At 42.3% G+C, this 18,403-nt stretch overlaps 1 protein-coding gene across 3 annotated transcripts in view; it reads right to left on the reverse strand.

The window, feature by feature from the left end:
* tsnare1 (T-SNARE Domain Containing 1) overlaps positions 1–18,403 on the reverse strand; it is a 190,029-nt gene continuing 171,626 nt past the window's right edge. For 2 of the 3 annotated variants that reach the window (XM_042332044.1, XM_007896759.1), the window contains exon 12: positions 1–343. The gene's annotated coding sequence lies outside the window, so the exon portion shown is untranslated. Of the gene's footprint in view, positions 344–2,036; positions 2,150–18,403 lie in introns of all 3 variants that reach the window. The other variant, XR_006084846.1, reaches the window with a different exon arrangement.

An 18,403-nucleotide genomic window follows, 5' to 3' on the forward strand; every position in this document is an offset into this window, starting at 1 on the left:
GACCCCAGAATGAATGTTGTTGAGGGGAGGTGAGAAAACTGAGAAACTCATTGAGGTTTATAGATATGTGCAGGAACGACAGAACAAATCAGCTCTGTATGTGTTTGAGGTAAGAGGGAAGGTGGCTGCTGCTGCTGCCAGGCCCAGTTTCCGTCCTTTTTCGAGGCAGGAATAGTGTAACGTCACAACTTTGGTTCTTTCTCGCTGCGTCGTGGCGCCTCTGGCACAACCAAGAGACAAGGAGTCGTCCGCACTGGACAAAGCTGGTTATGATTCCTTCGCATGTGGGGCTGCCCCTTCCTCTTGTTATCAGTCATTAAAATGTTGAATAAACGTGGGCTGTCTGCAAAATGAAGAAAGAGAGACAAGAGAGAAAATAAGGGAATGTTACAGCATGGAAACAAGTCATTCAGCCCATCCAGTCTGCCTTTCTCCACCTGAGCCCTGGTTCTTACCAACCTACACCTAATACTCTTGAGGGAGAGAGTGCACATTCCATTCCAGACACAGAAACATTTCTATGTATATGTGGAACTATCAGTCTGCTTTGGATACTCAAAAGTATGGTGATGGGTTTCCGGGTGTGTCAGGGCAGCCCACACAGTGCGATTTCAAAGCCTTGCCATGGAGCTTGAACCTATAACCTTCTGAATCAGAAGTGAGTCAAATCCATTCTCCCGTTCTCCCAATTCGCTTCCGAGTCAGATGGTTGTTGGGTTCAAGCCCCACATTGGAACTCTGAGCTCCTAGTCTAGACTGATGCTTCACAGCTGTATTGTTGGAGGTGACATCTGTGGGTGAGACGCTAAACCGAGGTCTGCCTGCCTTTTCGAGTGAATATTATAAGTCTATTTGAAAAGACAAGTGAGTTTCTCCTAGAATTTAGCTTAACAATCCCCCAGATAAAAAAAAGCTAGTCACCTGAGCTCAGTTCAACATCTTACATGAAGGACGGTACCTCCGACAATACAGTAATGCAATGTCCCCCCCTCCAGCAATACACTGGAGTGTTTACTTAGACTGTGAGCTCAAGTCCCAGCGTGGGGGGGCTTGAATCCACAACTTTTCTGACTCAGATATGAGAGCGCTACCAAGCGAGATCCCATCTGCTGTTCAGGTTGATGTCAATGATTCAGTGAGCCTATTCAGAGTTTCTGCTGCTGTTCTGGCCAGCAATCCCCCAGATAAAATTGGTCATTCACTTCATGGCTGTTGGTGGGATACCGATTTGCGTACAAATACAGTCACTACAAAAATTCCCATGAAGCACTTCCGAGACATTACAGCCACTATATCAAATGCAAGGACCTCTATTTATTTTATCGCTGTCATTTCCGGTTAGGAAGCATTGCACAAAAAACACAGTTCTTCACTCTCCCGTCACGGTTGCTTTAGTGCCCTGACCTGCCTGCTACACTTATTGACGCGAGTTGGCTGCTGTGTGTTAGTTATGACCAGACTGTGAAAGTTTGCTTAGTGAGGAAAAAAAAGCCTCAGCGATAGAGCAATCAAAACTGTGCTTTAGGATCAGTAATGCTTACAGAGGCAAAGCAGTCAGGCAGAGCCCAGTGAGGTATAATGGCTCACTTATCTGCTAGCTGCAGCTCCAGGCACTTCAGTCTTGCATCATCCCAGTGCAATAAGGATTACTAACTCCGGCTCTAGAGTTGTCCATATTGAAGGTGGGATATCCAGGAAGAGGCAGGTCAACTCTGTGGCTTCCTTCCCAGACAACTTAAATTAACTCCCGCAAACCCACGGAATTGCTTGTTATGCAGGAACTGTGTGCGATAAAGTTGATTTACATAGGAAACGTGTTCAGCCTCTTTGACTAATCCAACCTGTGTAACAATATTTACAAATGAGAATATTTCTTCGCAAAACTCCCCCCACCTCCCTGTCATCCCCAAGTCTTTATTGTGAACGGTGAAATGCTGCCGGATGTGAAGTTTAAAGAACATCATATGAATGTTTCAAAAAAAGATAAAAGTTGATGACTTTTCTACACGCACCTGGTCAGATTCTATGCCACTAACCTCTGGAACTCCTTCCTCTACCCTTCTGTTTTTCCCCCATCCCTTCTCTCTAAATGTCTTGAAGTCCTTTAATCGTGCCTATGGTCAACTCCCTCCTCACCCTAGGCCAATTCCTGCTGAGAAAAGGGAACAACACGGTCGGTAGGGCTTGAGGAGGTCGGAGACGTTGGGTGGGGAGAGACTATGGCACACTTGCATTCAGAGAAACAATCCCGGGCCTTCTGTCTGCTAACAGTGGGACGGCATCTTTACGCTCGCAGAGTCAGACCTGACACACGCGCAAAGTGCTCTGAGATGTTCCCACGTTTGCATCAAGCGTGAAGGATTGCTGTCACCGAGTTGCCCTCCTTTCAGCCTGAATAAAGCAGCACTGATCAAATGGTTAAGCACGACTTCCTCACTTTATTCAAACACAGCCTTGCCGTCTGCTGCCTTGTAAATGTCAGGGTCCCGGAATCTAATGTGACTGATAAGAGTCCCCCCGGTGACAGCTTGCTTATTCAGACATATGTCTGGCAGATGTGTGATAAATTGCCTGAGTCGGCTGGATGTCTTCAGTGAATTCTCAACAAGGTGACCGAGAAGTGAATGGTCAATTGTACTAGAGTCTTGCAATAACGTTCAGCTCCCTGTACATACCTGCCTTTGGGGAGTTAGGCAACAGCCCCTCAAACGCAGTCACAAAGCCATTGTTGGGGGGAAGAATTTTGTATTTTCTAGCCCCTTTATCACGTCACAAACGTCTCAAGGCACTGCATATGTTCAGCAATTATTTTTCTAGGAAAATGTGGCAGCTAGTTTTGTAACCTATGATAATATTAAACCTTGAATTTGATGTGGTGCCTTTTAAGTCAGGATGCCCCAAAGCGCTTTGCACAATTTATTGTAAAGCGTAGTGACTGTGCATTTTGTAGGGAAATATGGCAGCCAATTTACGCACAGCAAACAGCTATGAAGTGAATGACCATTTTTTTTCATTGGGGCTATTGATGTCCAGGACACTGGGAGAAACTCCCTTGTCTTTTTGAGTAGTGCCACAGGATTGTTAATGTCCACCTGAACAGGCAGACAGGCATCAGTTTTTAACATCTCAACCAAAGGACGGCACCTCTGACAATACAGCGCTTTTCCGGCACTGTATTAGAACGTTAGCCTAGATTGTGAGTTGGGTCTGACCACAATTACTTTTCGAGACATTTTGACATTATAGGTGTTGTGTCAAATCGAAGGATTCTCAGTTATCACATCAAGCAATGCATTGTATAGTGCAAGATCACTGTTTGAGTAGCCTTATTACTGTGTCCTTCGGAAGAGACAATAAAACCTCGGACTCCATCTGCCCATTCAAGTGGATGTTAAAGATTCCATGGCACTATTCGAAAATAGAGAGGAGTTACTCCCGGTTTCTATCAGTGTCCTGGTCAACAATCCTCCAGATCCAAAAAATTGGACATCCACTTCATGGCTGTTTGTGCAACATTGCTGTCCTGAAATGCATTAGTTTACAAATACACGGTTACTATACTTTCCAGAAAAACTCTATGAAGAGCATTATGCCATTCTGATGTTGTAGGCGTATCCACGGTATCAAATGTATTGATTATCATAATATTCCTTGCATTTGATATAGCGCCTTATCACGTCATCGAGACGTCTCAAAATGCTTCACAGCAAATACTGTAAAGTGTAGTGATTGTGCATTTTGTACGCGAAACTTAATTAATTATTGAATGTGTCCGTGTTACTTTCAGACATTTGTTCAAAAGTCTCTGATTTTTTTTTAAAAGTACATATGTCGGGTGGGATCAGCTAAATTCATCCACTGATACTTTCAAAGTCTGAATTCAAAGCAAGCTTAATCTCCCTTTTATTATGCTAAAGCTCTTTTTCATCCCTGCTCACTTTTTAAAAAAAATTCTGATCGTGAAATGTTTCTCGTTTCCCACCCACTTTTGCTCGCCAAAATGTCACTTCAAAGGAGAGTGTGTTTTTTTCCTGCTCTCTCTCCCCCTCCCCCATGTCTTGTTAATTCCGATCCTCACTCACTTTTGCTACATAATTTCAGATCTGTCTCTCAAAATCTTTATCCCAGTGGGACACCCGCTGTCTGGAAGATTTTGAACCTTGATCTTGACATGCCACAAAAATCCGACAACCCACTTCCTTGCTTAATCTGGCATTTAATTGTGGAGGACTCAGTTCTTAGCTCATCTATTTCAAAGATTTGAATACTATTCATATTAATTCCACTCTGGCAACACTTTCTTTCTGTGTCCTCCCCTTCTTTGATCATGCAAAATACCTTAATATCCAAGCTGCAACTTTATAATAAGAATAAATCTTTCATTTTAGATGCAATTTGCTGTTGCTATTGTTGTTACTTTTAATACAGTGCCTCACCATGTTTTCGAAATATCTCAAAGCGCGTTACCGGATATACTCTGCATGTGGAGAACACAGCAGCTAATTTTCACACACCAATGTCCCACAAACAGCCAAAAGAAGTGAATGACCATTTTTTTTTATCTCAAAGACCTAATGTGGGGGCTTGAAACCCACAACCTTCCAAGTCAAAAGTGAGAGTGTTACCGAATGAGCCGAGCTGACACTTGAAAGCAATTATTATTGTATTATTTTGTTATAAATAGCGTATTATTTTATTTATTACAATTTCAAATTTGATCTTAATTTGATGAAAGTTTTTCAGCAGTTTCTTAGAAAGAATTCAAGACATGGAGTTGAATTTCCCACAACTTTGAGTGAAAAGGGTCTCACAGATGGAATTTCAAGTTTTATTTTTTCATTGACGCCTGTGGATGTCACCAGTGAATTGACTTGTTCGGGCCAGAAAAGACTATCGACAAATGGAACTGAACTTTTCATTACTTGACATGAGCAGAGTACAAAACACTCAGAAAATAACCCTCGATGGGATCTCCAGTGTGCCTGTATACAAACAGTGGCACACACCCAAATGAAAATGAGAAGAGACAGCTTTCTTCCAATCGTCTAGTGCTCGCTCGCTATCTGTCTCGCTCCCTGATTGTGAAACCTGTCCTGGGAGATACCACAGAGAGGAAGTGTGTTGGTCCTTAATTGAGATTTTTATTCTGCTGTCTGTCTGTCTGTCTGTCTGTCTGTTACAGACCAGATTTTGTGCTGCAGTTAACCCAGCCATAAATAAAATTTATAAAATAAAATAATCCTTGCTATATCCTTGATATAGCGCCTTTCACATCAGATATGAAAGCACATTACAGAATTTACTGTAAAGTGTAGTGACTGTGTATTTTTTTTGCAGAATGATACAGCAGCCAAGTTACTCACAATAATATCCCACAGACTACAATGAAGTGAATGACCAATTTTATGAGGGTCAAGACACTGGAAAAAACTCCATTATCCTTTCGAGTTAAACATCCATCTGAACAGAGAGATGGGATCTCCAACATTGCAGCAGTCACCCAGCACTACACTCGAGGGTCAGCGAGTTCAAAGTACCAAGATGAGGGCTTGAACCCACAATCTTTTGCCTCAGAGGCAAGAGTGTACCGACTGAGGCAGGTTGATACCTTTTGAATAATGTACCTGAATGATCACTCCTTCATGAACGTTTTCACAGAGAGTTACGAGCATGTGGAATATACTGGCTAGGAGGCTGGACAGGCAGAATTCATTGTGATTTTTCAAAGGGAAACATTCAGTTTTCACAGGGGGGGAAGGTCTTGAAGCACTTCACAGAAGCAGCAGAGGCTACTGATCAGAGAATGAAAGAGGAGATGCTTCAAGGTGTTGACCAAAAGCACAATCAAAGGGTTTTTGAAATTAGGAATGGAGAAGATGAAAAAGTGAAGCGATTTTGGAAGGCTAAGAAATACACAGTCACTTCACCTTACAGTAAATCCTCTGTATCACTTTGAGGCAACCTCCCGATGGGAAAGGCATATCAAATGCAAGCATTATTTATCGTAATAATTCCTTCAAAAAAATAATTAAAAAAATTTGGTCATTCAATCTATGACTGCTTGTGGGCCGCTGTTATGTGCAATTGGCTGCCGTGTTTCGCCACAAAATACACAGTCAATTCACTTTACAGTATATTCTGTGAAGACGTGATAAGGCAGTATATCAAATGCAAGGATTATTATTATTATTATTATTATTAAGCGAGTTGGAGGGAGCATAGTGGTTGCATAATGGGATAGAGCGGATGAGGAACTGGCAGGAGATAAGAGTAGGAAATGCAGCAGAGGGAATAATGTTGTAACATGGATAGTAAGGAGGGATAAGATCATGAATGGCTTCAAAGGAATAAGATAATAATAAATAATAATGTCTCCAAGCACTTCATGGACAATCTGCACACAGCAATGTCCCACAAACAGCCATGGAGTGAGTGACCAATTTTATCTGGTGGACTGTTGGCCAGGACATTGGGAAAAACTCCCTTTTCTTCTTGAAAAGTGTTATAGGATCTTTCATGCCTACCTGAATAAGCACAGACATGACCTCAATTTAATGGCTCACCCAAAGGATAATAATAATAATATAATTGTACTTGCATTTGATATAGTGCCTTAACACGTCGTTGAGACGTCTCAAAGCGTTTCATGGAACACTATTGTAAATCGAATTGTACATTTTATGGGCGAAACACGACAGTGAATTGCGTACGCAGAGCAGTGTCCCACAAACAGCCGTGGCTTGAGTGACAAAATTATTATTATTTTATGATTATTATTTTTTGGAGGTATTATTACCCCCGAAAAAGCAATCCGCCAATCAACTAACAATTGGGTTTCTACTTACTGCTAAATAAGTACCGCTATACAAACGTAATTTTGTGTTGTATTGTAAGTAAACAGAAGCGTGTGTGTGGAGTAAGGAAACTTGCCTAAAGTTTTTACCTCTCTGACCTGGGTCGAGTCGTTACTATCTGACTCGTTTGCTTACGCCAACCTCCCCCATCCCTCTTCCCCCACCACCCCCCCACCTCACCCTGCCCACCCGCCTGAACAACACGGATCTCTACATCAGTGGAAAAAAATACACCTAATTTTAATTGAACATTGGAAACTCGTGTCTTAAGCGCGAGACTGTTTCACACTTATATGTGTCAAATACCATCACTTCTATGTAGTTTTTTTTATGAGGCCTACACAGATCCTGGAAAGCCATGGGATGGATCTCAGGATCTTTACCTTCTTCACAGCTGCCTCAGGAACGTCACCTCAGGAATTTTCCCCTCAGCCTTAAGAGTGTGAGGGAGGGAGTTCCAGAGGTCTGGAGTGAGGGGTGGGGGGGGAAGGGAGGGGTCAAAGTCCTAAAAGCTCGCCTGCCAATGGTGAGCAAAGAAAATAGAGGATTGGTGGCAAAAGGGAAAGTAAGAGGACAGGACATACAAACAGATGGAAATACAACCAAGGCAGTCGGAAGGTATGTAGTTCAGGAGCACTAAGGGTTGACTTGCTAAATCTGTCATCCCACTGAGCAGCCAGACGGTAATCTCGGTAAATTCTGAGAGCAAACCTCATGTTAAAACAATCTCAGTGGGCGTCAGATGTTTCCTCAGGTTCTGCGACTGCTCAAAGACTACGATGGAAACACAAGTTAAGAAGGAAAACAGATTGTCAGGAAATTGAAAGCTAAGTCTTGCACTCCATGATAATATTAATAATATTACTGTTAATAATTATAATCCTTGCATTTGAATACAGTGCCTTATCATGTCTTCGCAACATCTCAAAGTGCTTCACAGAATACACTGCAAAGTGAACTGACTGTATATTTTGTGGGCGCAATGCAGCAGCCAATTACGCACAGCAGCGTCCGACAAACAGTCTTGGATTGGGTGACCAAATTATTATTATTTTATTCTTATTTTTTGGAGCGATTATTATCCCGGGAAAAGCGATCCACCAATCATTTAACAACCAGGTTCCTACTTACTGCTAGGTAAATAGAGGTGTGTGGAGTGAGGAAACTTGCTCAAAGTTTTGCCCTGCCCAGGAATGGAACCCAAGTCCTCTCGCTTGTGAGGCGAGTGCTCTAACCAATAAGCTACAGAACTCTTACAACCAATCAAACGGTGAACAGTAACAATTTAAAGGAGGATTTGCTCAATGTAAAGTGTAGTGACTGTATATTTTTTAGGGGAATGTGACAACCAATTGTCCGAACATCGATCTCCCACAAACAGCCATATGGGGAATGATATTTTTTTAATCTAGGGACACAGGGAAAAACCTCTTTCACCTTTCAAATAGGTTTCCAGGATCTTTAAGGTCCATCTGAAGAGACAGACAAGACCTGGGTTTAATGTCTTATTAGCAGGAAGGCAACTCCGTCAGTCCAGCCTGGATTATGAGCGCAAACGGGGCTTGAACCCACAACCTTCTGACTTAAGAGGCAAAAGTGTACACAACTGAGGCAGGCTATAGCAATAACAATCCTTGTGTTTGATACAGCACTTTATCCAGTTGTCGAGCGTACTCAAAATTAGGATTATGAGTGGACAGCTCCAGTGGAGCAGTTAGCATTACTATAGGCTCCAAATGGTCTCCTCGCATGCTGTAATTTCCCCTACTCTAACTCATTGTTCACAAGCCAAAATGTATTCTTACAGGAATGGATAAACCAAAGGTGTCGGCGACAGAAATGATTCTGCACTGGAGTACATGAAGATTGAACTCCCTCCTCGTAGAGAGCATTGTAGCTCTGCCAGAACAGGAGTAGCTATGTCAAATTGACAATAAGCTTGGCTGTATATATTCCACAAGTAAAAACCAACGAATATTGGAATTTTAACGAGGAAATCCATTACTTTTCAGAATTTTAACAAGTCTGCTGTTAAGAATTTCAGACTTTAGATTAACACTTGAAAAAGCAGATCGTGTCCACATTCAAAAGGCTTACTCAGCTTGGGTTTTGAACATTAATCTTTTCAAGATTCGTTGCTTCTTTTCCCTTTTGTATAGGATTTCCACTGCAGAGTCAGCGCGCAAGTTGCTGCAAAAGTTTAAAACCAATTTTGACATGAATGATGCTCCATTCACGATTTCAGTGTTAACTGTAAACACATAGGTTGTTACTGTTGACTCGTGACTGTTTTTTAGTAGGTGGACACCATTTTGCACAAAGAAAGGTTTCACAAAAATAACGTATTCTTGCATTTGATCCAGTGCCTTTCATGTCAGGAGGACTTCTCAAAGTGCTTCACAGGATAAACTCTAAAATGTAGTGACTGTGTATTTTGTAGGTGAATGTGGCAGCCAATTTGTGCACAATAACGATGAAGTGAATAACCAATTTGATCTGGGGGACTGTTGGCCAGGATGCTGGGAGAAACTTCCTTCTCTTTTCGAATTGTGCCATGGGAATAGTGAGACGAGATCTTGAATTTAAAATGTCTCATCTGAAGGACGGCACCTCCGACAAAGCTAGCTTGTGCCTCCTCCTCCCATCCCGCACCAGCAGCACTTCACTGGAGTGCCAGCCTAGACTGTGTAAGCTTAAAATCCCTTAAGCGGGTCTTAAACCTACAACCTTCAACTCAGAAGCGAGAGTGCCATCGTCTGAGGGAGGCTGACAGCAACTGGTGGAAGCGTAAAAACACTCCAACACTTTCACAGACTCCTTCAATCCCCAGTGGTCAGCCACTGGAAGGAAGCTGTGGATAAAATGCGGCATAAATGTGTTCATTATATCCGTGTCAGACGGCTGCAGCTCTCAGAGATGATTCGGGACGTGAGGGTCAGGCCCCTTAAGGAACCCATCTGTGGAGCAGCAATCTTGCTCTGTGTTTATCTCCTCCTGTTAATTTCCGCATGGGATAATGTAAGGAGTAGAGCTAAAGAGAAGGTCGTGACATGCACTGATACACAAATCTCAACTGTTAATGTCACCAGGGGATGATGTAAGGGATAGAGCTAAAGAGATGGTCATGACACACATTGATACATGAATCCCATAAAGACCAGACCTTTCCCTATGGGAGCTTCACTCTTGTCCAGTTACCTAAGACGCGCTCAGAAATAGGCCACAATACTTAAGGCAGTGCGTCAGTCGCTTTGACAGCAGAATTGCTTTTTATGTCATGGTACTGGTAGCAGACTGCCACACAGTAACCCCTTCCACCAAGGTCTTTGAACAGTGCTCAAATATTCCCGCTGTGCTACATTACTAGACATTCATATTCATGAATGCAGATAAATAAGACTAACAGTCTTCTCTCTCTCTCTCTCTCTCTCCCCCGCCTCCTCCTCCTTTAATGTACATCTGTTAAAGACAAAGAAAACATTTTTTCTTGACAACAAGTCACTGGTGACATGTGAGTCAGCTTCACAGCTTGTTTTCTTCTTTTCATATCTCTCACTCTAGGTCTCTCTTGTTTGATCCTTCTTGCTTGTTCTGTATTTCTCTCTCACTGAGTCTTTCTCATTGGGTCTCTTTATCTCTCTTACGTCTCTCTCGTTCTTTCTCTCCCTGTCTGGGTCTCTTTCTCTCCTCTCCTGGGTCTTTCTCTCTATGTTGGGTCTCTTTCTGTCTTTGGGTCTCTCTCTCTCTTTGGATTTCTCTCTCCTTGTCACAATATAAGTGCTTCCTCGCTTGCGTATGATAATTTAAAAAAAATAATTTCTTCTTCCTACAGTTTTTTAAAAAAAGAGAAATGGTTTCCAAATTAAGACGGAGTTAAAAGAAACTTCCACAATCTTGAGTTTTAATATTAATAATGATAATCCTTGCATATGACCTTATCACGTCGTTGAGATGTCTCAAAGTGCAATCCACAGGATTTTACTATAAGTGTAGTGACTGTGTATTTTGTAGGCAAACCGGGCAGTCAAGTTGCGCACAGCAGTGTTCCACAAACAGCCATGGAGTGAATGTTCAATTTGTATTTGGGGGATTGATGGACACGACATTGGGAGAAACTATTATAAAAACTCCCTTCTCTTCTTGCGTAGTGCCATAGGATCTTTAACATCCACCTGAACAGGCAGATGGGATTTCTCAGTTTTAAACCCCCCGAAGGACTGTACCTCCGATAGTGCAGAACACCCCCAGCACTACACTGAAATATCAATATAAACTGTGAGTCAAATTGGCTGTCGCGTTCACCTAAAAATATAGGCACCAGACTTCGCAGCAAAACTCCTGTGAAGATCTCTGAGCTGTCTTCCTTATTAATAATAATTAATAATAATAATACACACAAGACAATAGACAAATCCCAACTTGTCGCTGGCCCACTGGGTAAAATTGTGGGGGTAATACAAAGCAGCAGAGACTCTGCAGTGTGGGTGAAAAGAACAGCCCTGCAGCTCAAGCTGCGGACACAGCCATCTGTCACTCACATCACCCGCTGGCTGTAGAGAAATAGACACAGGCCGGCACCACGTTCAATGTGAAAGCAGGAGGAGATTCCTGGATGTCAGATTTTGCAGTTTAAACCAAAACTGCTGAGGAAGGCTGGGGTGTGGGGTTGGGGGTGGGGAAGTGCACGAGAAAAACAGTATTCTCTCACATTTTCATCCCAGATTTTTTGTTGATGTGTGAGCGAATGTCAAAGCGATAAGACTGACAGAGTGCGAAGTCGACACATTTATTCCGCATTCGTCAGCGACCTGCTTGCAACAAGCTGTCGCCATTTAACTATTTCGAGGGCAAATTTTGCAGCTGCAGAAAAAAAAGCGATGTTTCACGATAGGCACGTCCGTCCATTGTACAAGATGACAATAAACCAAGGTCTCGTCTGCTCATTCCCACAGCACTATTCGAAAGGAGCTGTGCATTCTTAGCTGGTTAGACTCCAGTGGGACCCCATCACATACTCTGGGGTCCCAGGCTTTAGCTCTTACTAAACTGCGTCTAATAATCTCCGGAATTGGGTAAGCAGGATGCATCCCCCTAGGAAGAGAGTGCGCATTCCATTCCAATAAACTACTTGGGAATTTCCATGTATAGGTGGGATGCGTGGAATTCTGATTGGTTTGGATACTCTTAAGCATGATGATGAGTTTCCACATGTGGTATGACGATGGGTTTGCAGATGTATCAGACAACTGGCTGACCAAAAAAAAGAGAAGAAAAAAAGAGCCTCCCGGCATTTTGCCCAATTATCTGCTGGATATAATTAGTCATTGAGTTCATGGCTGTTTGCGGGACACTGATGTGCACAGTTGGCTCCCGCGTTCATCTACAAAACACAGTCCTACACTTCATAGAAAGTTCCTGTGAAGTGCTTTGAGCCAGTTTGATGTAATATATGCTATATCAAATTCATAAATAATAAATATATATCTATTATTATTATTTATATATTATATCAAATTCAAATGCAATTATTAATCCTTACATTTGATATAGTGCTTTCACATCAGGATGGCATATTAAAACACTTCACAGGATTTACTGCAAAGTATTTGTGACTATATTTGTAGGCAAATACAACAGCTAATGTGCACACAGTGATGTTCCACAAACAGCCTATGAAGTGAATGACCATTTTTTTTTAACCTGGGAGATTGTTGGCCAAGACACCGGAAGAATCTCCCTTCTCTTTTCAAATTATCTGACTCGAGGATCTTTAACATCCACCTGGACAGGCATAAGAGGATCTCCTGACCTAGAGCTTGAACCCACAACCTTCTGACCCAGAAGGAAGAGCACTATCAACTGAGCCAGACAAACATCTACTTTTATTTACTATTATTATTAACAATATTATTATTATTAATAATAATCCTTGCATTTAATATAGCGCTTTTCACATCTTCTCGACATCTCAAAGCGCTTCACAGAATAGACTGTAAAGTGAATTGACCGTATATTTGTGGGCAAAACACGGCAGCCAATTGCGCACAGCAGTGTCGCACAATCAGTCGTGAATTGAAAATGACTAATTTATTATTGTTTTGTTTTGGAGGGATTATTATTAGGCGTGTGGAGTAAGGAAACTTGCCCAAGGTTTCGCCCTGCCTGGAATTAAACCCAGGTGTCTTGCGGATGACACAAAACTAGGAGGAAGTGTCAACACAGAGGACGACATTAAAAAAATGCAGCGAGACATAGATAGGTTAGGTGATTGGACAGGTAGGTGGCAGATGAAGTATAATGTAGGGAAGTGCGAAGTCATCCACCTAGGTAGCAAAAACAGTAGAGCGGGTTATTTTTTGGAAGGGGAGAGATTGAAATGTGTTAGCGTCCAGAGGGACTTGGGTGTCCTTGTACACCAATCACAGAAAGTTAGTCTGCAGGTGCAGCAAACAATTAGGAAGGCGAACGGTATGTTAGCATTCATTATGAAAGGATTAGAGTATAAGAATAGGGAAGTCTTGCTGCAACTGTATAGGGCCCTGGTGAGACCACACCTGAAATACTGTGTGCAGTTTTGGTCTCCTCATTTAAGGAAGGATGTACTTGCCTTGGAGGGGGTGCAGCGTAGATTTACTAGGTTAGTACCAAGGATGAAGGGGATGAGTTACGAGGATAGGCTGACCAATTTGGACCTATATTCTCTAGAATATAGAAGAATTAGAGGGGATCTTATAGAAACCTATAAGATCATCAAAGGGCATGATAGAGTAGATAGTGGGAGATTGTTTCCCCTGGTTGGAGAAACTAAAACCAGGGGTCACAACCTTAAAATCAAAGGCCAGCCCTTTTGCACTGAGTTGAGGAAGAACTTCTTCACTCAAAGGGTGGTGAATGTATGGAACTCACTACCCTAAAGGGCTGTTGACGCTCAGTCCTTGAACATATTCAAGACTGAGATAGATAGATTTCTTATTGCAAAAGGGATTAGGGATCTGGGGATAAGGCAGGGTTAGGTTATTAGCTGGAGTTAGATTAGAAGATCAGCCATGATTGAATGGCGGGGCAGACTCGAAGGGCCGAATGGCCTATTCCTGCATGTTATGTTATGCTTGCAAGGCGAGTGCTCTAACCACTGAGCTATAGGACTCCACGCTTTAGTTCCACGCTTTATTAATAATATTCCTTCACGGGATGTACTGTAAAATCCAATAACTGTAATTTGCACACAGCAATTTCCCACATTATTATCAAGTAAAAGCTCTCAATGCCACAAATCAGGTGACTACAAAATCTCACATTTGCACTAAGTGATGTATACAACACCCTCAGAGCTGAAATCCTTCACAATCTTAGCCTTGTATTTAAGAAATTTTGAAAAAAAATTGTTAAATTCAATTTGTTTTCCTTCCTTATAATTTTGCGGGGTTTTCCAGGGCATCCCCTAATCCTATCCTCATAATTTATCATGTTTTTCTCTCTGACTCTTTCCAACTTTTGGAGGTTCGCCTTGCTGTAGTGTTTGGATTCCAATCAATGTTTGCACAACCTTGCACAAATAAGGGTGAAAATGCAGATAAAAAACAGGATAATTCTCACCAGGGTTAAGCATCATATCACATTTGACATTTTGCAACATGTGCTATTTATTACTGCGGTTAAGCGTCATGTCACAATTGGCATTTTGCAAAAGGTGATGTTTATGACCAGGGTTAAGCCTCGTATGACATTTGGCATTTTGCAACATGAGATATTTATCCCTGGGGATAAGCATCACATCAGATTTTCATCCCATTTAACTAATAATGGTGCCTTTATTTAGGTACTTCACCAAGCAAAAGTTGGCAGGGAAATATATTGGAATCCATGTCAAAGAGACACCGCTTACCCCCACTTAGCAAAGCTTTGGTATCCAGAATAACAGATTTTACTTGGGACACTCTGAACATCTAAAACCCTCCTTGTCAAATAAACATTCATTTTAAACCCTTCAAAGCTCCTATTGATTTCAATTTTTTTTAGCAAAAAAGAAAAATTACCAGCAATTTTCCTGTAATAAAGTTGCCAATTGTCACATCATTCATTACTGTGATTTATCACTCGATGAAAAAACAGCTTCATGTGAGGCTTATTATCTCTGGTGAACAGACATATCAGCGATTCCTTCATCATTATTAAATGGTGTATTTTCTCAACGATCACAATCCTGCGCCACCTGAGTGCCAGATCAAGATGTATGGATGAAAAGGCGAGTGGAGATAAGGACGCTTTGACTTATCTCCTGCTGCACCATTGTGTTGCTCCTGTACGAGTAACGGAATCACAATAGCACAGAGCTATCACAAAACACACAGTCACTGCACTTGATAGTACATCCTGTGAAGGGATTTGGGATGTCCTCCTAACATGAAAGCTGGTATACTAAATGCAAGGATTATTGTTATTTATTTACCATTGCAGCATCTGCTCAACATGTTAAATAATATAATAAATAATTGTCCTCTCGTTACATCACATTCCTTTTTGTTGCCAGAAATGTTGGCTTGCTAAATTAGTTGCCACTTACACTGAGTGTGTGCACACTTACGCCAAGTCAGTTCCTAGCTCTGGTTCTCGTATTACTCTTGACGTAGTGTCAGAAGGTTGTGGGTTCGAGCCCCACTTCAGGCTTTGAGGAAGAAGTGTATTGTCAGAGATACCATCTTTCAGATGAGAGGTCAAATTAACTTAATAATAATAACCCTTGCATTTGATATAGCGCTTTTCACGTCTTCTAGACGTCTCTTAAGCGCTTCACAGAATAGACTGTAAAGTGAATTGACTGTATATTTGTGGGCAAAATGCGGCAGCCAATTGTGCACAGCAGTGTCCCACAAACAGTCGTGGATTGAAGTGACCAATTTATTATTGTTTTTTTTCTTGAGGGATTATTATCAGGCGTGTGGAGTAAGGAAACTTGTCCAAGGTTTCACCCTGCCGGGAATCGAACCCAAGTCTCTCTTGCAAAGCGAGTGCTCTAACCGCTGAGCCACAGGACTCCACTTCTCGCGTCCCACTTCAAATGGACATTAAAGATTCCATATGGCACTACAAAAGAGAACAACTTCCCGTTGTTCTGGTCAACAATCACCCAGGTGGGGACTTTGAATTCCCATAGTCTAGGCTGACACTCCTGTAAAGTGTTGGAGGTGCTGTTGTTCAGCTGAGACATTAAACCAAGGTCCGTTTGCTTGTTCAATGGATGTTAAAAATCCTATAGCCAACAATCGTTCATATAAAAGTTGTCATTTCACTTCATGGCTGTTGTTGGGACATTGCTTTATGCAAATTGGCTGCCATGTTTGCCTACAAATACACAGTCACTACGTTTTACAATAAAAATCCTGTGAGGAGTTTGTTTCCTTGATATCACCACACTATCTGCCTCCCCTCGGACCTGAACGGCCTTGGACTGGCTCATCATCCCTCCCCGGCCCTAAAATATTTGCGGGGTATCCGATAAATATGCTCACCTCCCTTCCTGGTAACATGTGCTGGGAGTTTGTGAGAGTGGGACTGGCTAGGACTGAGAGCAGGTTCCCTGTCTGCCTTCTTGCGTCTAGATGAGGTGTACATGACAAGAGAGGAGGGGAGGGGAGAAAGAGGAGTCAGGAGGGGAGAAAGAGGGGTCAGAATGGGTCGCCGGGGACATAGTAAACAGATTCAGTACTTCACAAAAAAAGTCTGCCTGCCGGGACTGAAAACAAACAGAGCGCTTAACGCAACATAGAGGACAGCTGCTGCCTCCTCCTGCCATCTTGTCATTAATGGCTTTTGTGTTGACAGCAGCTCCTTTTTACAAGACGTCCCACACTTGAGTGCTCATCTTGATTCACAGCATTGCTGAAAGGGGTCAGTCAAAGATACAGCCATGCTGAGCTACAGCCCACTCAATGAGCATCACATCCTCCAGCAGTCTGCACACTTGCGGGTCTCCCAGACCTCAGTCTCACTCAGTCTACGCGCAATCTTGCCTTGGAGTCTGAAGGTTACAGATCGAAGACTCCAGGTCGGGTGAATGACTTGCAGTCTCGCCTGACAATCCACTCTTCGGAAAAAAAATCTGTCTGTGCCTTTCGTCAACTCACAACATCACACTTCTCACCTTCCTTATGTTTCCGCTCTATTCCTGCAAATTGCTTTGAGACATTATCCTCGCAGAAAGTGCACCTTGTTTTTCTTATAATAATTGTTGCCTTTGATTTGTCACCTTTCAGATCAGGACGAGGTCTCAAATCACATCACTGGATTTACTGTACAGTGTAGTGACTCTGTATTTTGTAGGTGAACATGGCAGCCAATTTGCACACAACAATGTCCCACAAAGAGCCGTGGAGTGAATAATTAATTTTACTCAAGCGATTGTCATCTAGGACACCAGTGGACCTTAATTTAACATCTCATTCTAAGGACAGATTCCGACACTGCAGCACTCCCCCAAGCACTGGACTAGAGCATGAGTCCAAATCTTATTGTGTGCAAATTGGCTGCCGTATTCATCTCTAAAATACAGTCACTACACTTCATAGTAAATCATTTGAAGTGTTTTGTGATGTCCTCTTGACGTGAAAGGTGCTATATCAAATGCAAGAACTATTATTAATTACAGCCAGGTGCAGCGTTTCTCTCTGCAGGAAACTTCTGAGCACTGAAATAGGTCTTTGAAGTGTTATTGCCATAGGGCTGATAAAGCTCCCTGCTATTAGGAAGCGTGGGAGAGAATAAGAGCTGCAGTGTGGGATTAATTAAAGTAGCTAAGGCCCAAATCCGGCCTAGGTTTAGTCCGTGAGACCATTTTGTCTTAATGTTTGATTGGACAAAATTGCATAAAAATCTTAACTTCAGTCTTAACCTCTTGTTAACCTGAAATCTGCCAGTTCTCAGGTTGATGTTAAAGATGCCATGAAGAGAGAAAGGAGTTGTTGCCAAAGCGATTAATCAGTCATTCACTATGTGGTTGTGAATGTGCGGGTTTATAGCGTGTAAAACTACCCTCTTTGCTGTTTTAAAAAAAGCGCTTTGAGATGTTTTTAATGTTATAAGCGACATAAAAGTGCACATTCCCTCTTCTCCATGTTAAATGGCGTCTTCACATAGCAAAATGCCGGATGCCCTTATTACTGTCTGGAACGCTGACAGCGAGTAATGAAAAATTATGTTTTATAATAAATGTCCACAACAGTCTCATATTCAGAGATGGCCCATAAAACTGGATGTTAATGACATGCTCTAAAAACACTGGGAGACAGCCGACAGTGATGAAGAAGGGATTCGTGAATCTTCGAAAAGTTTGGGGAACTAAATTCTATCCATCAGCACACTGGACAGCACACTGACAGTGCAGAAGGAATCCATTCAGCCCACTGCAATCCAGTAGTCAGGCAGGTCTGCAGAACACTGCTGTTGACAGACCAGCCAGCCTGGTGCACCATCAGGACTTTGAAGGGCTGAACCATCCACAAATTGGGGCTGGGACTCTTCCCGATTAGCTTTCGGTAACCATGTAACCCAAA

The sequence above is a fragment of the Callorhinchus milii genome, unplaced genomic scaffold (assembly GCF_018977255.1).
Source record: "Callorhinchus milii isolate IMCB2004 unplaced genomic scaffold, IMCB_Cmil_1.0 Scaffold2, whole genome shotgun sequence".
NCBI lineage: Eukaryota > Metazoa > Chordata > Chondrichthyes > Chimaeriformes > Callorhinchidae > Callorhinchus > Callorhinchus milii.